A 4,443-nucleotide genomic window follows, 5' to 3' on the forward strand; every position below is an offset into this window, starting at 1 on the left:
TGGGGACACCATTTGGGAAAGTTGGGATAGGAAAAAAAACCCTTTGGGGCTCTGACAAAATAACATTGTAAAGAGGATGAGCTTGTCTCCCCATTGCCCCCATCCCTCAAGGATAAGTCAAACAACATCCCAGCCTTCTAATAAATCCCAAACAGCTGTGGATTTCCCCAAGAGACAAACAGGAAATGCTCTCTTCTGTTCCTTTTACCCATGAAGGAGGCAGGTCCATGGAAAGATCCCAGGACAGGTTCAGGGCTGCATCCTGGTTGTCCAGCTCCAGCACACAAACACAAGTTGGGGGGCCATGTGCTTTTGTTGAACTGAATGGAAATAGCCCTCTCTATGGCCAGGTCTTTCCCCCAGTGGGGCAGGGACTTGGACATAGATATTCTCATTTTTGAAATGTGGAAAGTGAGGCTTATGGAGCCCAAGTAAACTGCCCAGGGTCTCCCAGATTTGACCTCCAATTCAGTTGTCCCAGTGGGTAGAGGGTGGGCCCAGTGGGCCCAGCACCCCTACCCCAATCCCAGTGGCTGCAGGCGAGGTCTGGCAACATAAGCTAACCAGTGATTGGTATTGTGAGCTACGGAGCATAAAGCAAGGTCAGAAGACAAGAGAGGCTGTGTGGGGCAACCATGAAAACTCTGCACTTCCACTGCAGGGGGCACTGTTCTACCCCTGGTCAGGGGATACTGCATGGTGCAGCCAAAAAAGAAACCAAGGCCTCAAGGATGCAGAAGCTCCTGGGGCACTTCATTCCAGGGGTCTACCCATCATCCTCTGAGAACAGCCCCAAGCAACCAGGTCTGTACCATGTGACTGCCCCACCATCTCTGATTGGCTTATGAGCCAATCAGCGTCTCCTCTAGGGACCGGTCAGCAAATGGAGGCCAAAGGACCTGATTTGTGCAAAGTATGACCCAGACAATGGCCTACTGCCACTGCATGGTCGCCATTGAGATACAGTGTAGGCTGACCAAGCATCTCAACTTCCCCAGGTATCCTGGGACCCTGATTTCTCATTGCTGAGACCTGAAAGCCCACCAAACTAGAAAGGCTTATTTCCCTGGGCACAGGACATACAGTGTCCTACTTGTCCCCAAGGGGTCCCCACGAGTAACTCCTTTGCCCCACTCTTAGGGGCCAAGGTCTGGGCAGATAAAGGCTTGGATTTATTGTTTAGTCGCTGAGTCGTGTCCGACCCATTTTAGCACCCCCAAAATTCATATTCCACCTGAAACCTCAGAAGGTGACTTTGCTTGGAAATAGTGTTTGCTGATGTCATCAGCTAAGATAAGGTCATGGTGGATCATGCCTCTTGATGAGGGTCAAAGAGGAGAGTGAAAAAGTTGACTTAAAGCTCAACATTCAAAAAACTAAAATCATGGCATCCAGTCCCATCACTTAATGGCAAATAGATGAAGAAAAAGTGGAAACAGTCGCAGATTTTATTTTCTTGGGCTTCAGAATCACTGCAGATGGTGACTGCAGCCATGAAATTAAAAGACGCTTGCTCCCTGGAAGAAAAGCTATGACAAACCTAGATAGCATATTAAAAAGCAGAGACACTACTTTGCTGACAAAGGTCAGCCTAGTCATAACTATGGTTTTTCCAGTAGTCATGTATGGATGTGAGAGTTGGACCATAAAGAAGGTTGAGCCCCAAAGAACTGATGCTTTCAAATTGTGGTGCTGGAGAAGGCTGTTGAGAGTCCCTTGGACAGCAAGATGAAATAGTCAGTCCTAAAGGAAATCAACCCTGAATATTTATTGGAAGGACTCATGCTAAAGCTGAAGCTTCAATACTTTGACCACCTGATGTGAAGAACTGACTCACTGGAAAAGATTGGGGGCAGGAGAAGGGGACAGCAGAGGAAGCATCACTGACTCAATGAAGGGAGTTTGAGCAAACCTCTGAGAGATCGTGAAGGACAGAGAAGCCTGGCGTGCTGCAGTCCATGGGGTCACAAAGACGCCTGAGGTCAGCTCACTCCAGGGGCCAGGCTGTGGTCCTGCCCTCTCACCACGCAGGATGCTTCAGAAGATGGTGTCCTATTAGCATCTCTTGGTCTTTACAGCAGCCTTCGCTCACACCTGAACAGGGTCTGACTCCTGATCCCCAGTCACCCACCAATGTCACGGGCATCAGCCAAGTTCCCATAAATCAATTTACTCCGAAGAATCAACTCCAGTGACTTCCTGGCTGCCTCAAGAGAGGTGCCCAGCTGACCCGTTGGGTGAGCAGAAGCCATGAGGCAGTGGGGAAGACATTTTGGGTCTGGTTGGTGACAGCTTAGGTCACAGGAACAGAGTTGAAGACTGACCAGGCGAGCAGGCATGTCTAGGGGTGACCAGAACAAAGCACCCTGAATGGGCGGCTTCAACAACAGAGATTTACTCTCCCCTGGTACTGGAAGCCAGAAGTTCAAGGTTGAGGTGTCTCAGTGGTGTTCCCTCTGAAGGGGAGAGTGAAGGCCCTTCTCTGAGCATCAGTTAGTTCTCTGACCCTGGCTGCATCACCCCCTCTCCAGCAGCCTTCTCCCAGCCTTGGTGTCTGGGTCCACACTTCCCCTTGGATAAGAACACTAGCCATCCATTCTGTGTTGGGGCCATCCCACCCCAGTCCCATCTGAACTAACCCCATGTGCACTAAGGTGACCTGTCCCCGTCCTGGTCAAGGGCAGCCACTCCCCTCAGGGGTCCTGCTGAGGGTGCTCTCAGCACAGCTTCCCCTGTGGGGAGCCCTTCCTCCCCAACGGTGTCCCCCACCATCATGAACATGGCTCTCATCCATCCCAGGGCCCTGTCCCCCATGGCCAGCCCCCTCACTGCAGCCTCAGCTCTTCCTGCTCTGAAAGCCGTGGTTTCCCTATAACAGGCTGAGCAGTGGCCCCACATCCTAAAACCTGGGACCTTCCCTGGAATCAGGGTCTTTTCAGATGTATTAAAGTTTAGGATGCAGCTGAGGTCATGCTGCTGTGGGGTGCACCCCAAATCCAAGGGTGGTTACCTTGCTCTACTTTTTTTTGGCCACGCTGATCTTAGTTCCCTAACTACAGATCAAACCTGTGTCCCCTGCACCCCTGCAATGGACACGTGAAGTCTTAAACCACTGGACCACCAGGGAAGTCCCCAGGAATAGTGTCCTTGTAAGAGACAGAAAAGTTTGTGAGGACAGGCAAAGCCTGGAGCCACTGGGGGCTGGGAGAGGCTGGAAGGCTGCTGCCCTGGGGCCTGAAATGCAGTCTGGCCACACCTGGATCCACAACCAGGAGGGATCAATCCTTCATTTAGGCCCCAGGTCAGTGGTCCCATCCCAGCCACCCCAGCAGACAAGCTACCTTCTCAACCTGGCCTTCATCCCCTCACCTCCACCCCATCCTGTTTCTCCTGTATCACCTCTGAGTCCAGGTTGCAGATCCCCTCCCCCAGGCCCACCTGTGTCACCCATCCTATCTCCAACAGACACTGTTCGTTTTCCAGGTGCTCCTGCCCACCAACCTGTGTCCCCCACGCCAATGGGCAGCACAGCCCCCACCCCACAGCCGCCTCATCTCACTCATGGATACTCGGGGCAGCTGTGACTGAGCATGGCAGACTGCACCCACCCGTGTATCCCCTCCAGTTTGGGAGGGCAGAGGCCAAGATCTGTTATCCCAGGTTGGCTCTTGCCAAGGGACCACCTGCTGACCCCCAGCTTTTGGAGCCAACCTGGGATTATAGAGGCCTCACCCCAACTCTTCCTCCACTTTCTTGCAGCCCTGCCCCATGTGTCTGTGTCCAAACAACCCCTTTGTGAGGTCCAGTCCTGCTGTGTCAGGATCACCTGCTCCCGCACAATGCTCCCTTAACTAACTACCCCGGAAGGATTCTGTTCCCAGGCAAGTCCTGCTCTGAGATGTGGGGTCAGAACCTCACATGAACTTGGGGTTACAGAATGCAACAGCCCCTATCACTTACTGTGGGTCCTGTCTTTCTCTCTGGGCGTCCGTTGCCCTTCCCCAGTGTCTGTGGAGTGACAGATGCACTGCCCCCGTCCCGTGTCTACATGGGGTGTCCACTCTGCCACCAGGGTCCCCCGAGAGTCAGGTGAGACTGCAGACCAAGCAGCTCCTACTCCAGCTGCTTCTGTCCTTGCGTCTTCTTCACAGCAAGTGGCACTGGTATTTCATTTTCTGCAAATTTCCTTTTTCAAGTGAAAGCTGTTGAGCGTGAAGAGAACATGACTGAAAGCAAACAAGAAGGGAATGACCCCAAGGTGCAAGGATATGGCCACCGGCTCCTCTGTGGTGAGTCAGGGCAGGGTCCCCAGGCAGGGCGGCTGGCAGCATGGATGGGACTCGGCCCAGGAGCACAGCACGGTCCTGGTTTATCCTTCCCAAGACCATAGGCACCAGGATGCATGACAGAAAGGCCCTAAGAAAGCTCTCTTGGAGGTTCACC

The sequence above is a fragment of the Moschus berezovskii genome, chromosome 8 (assembly GCF_049115385.1).
Source record: "Moschus berezovskii isolate FMDL1 chromosome 8, NW_MosBer_1.0, whole genome shotgun sequence".
Taxonomy (NCBI): Eukaryota; Metazoa; Chordata; class Mammalia; order Artiodactyla; family Moschidae; genus Moschus; species Moschus berezovskii.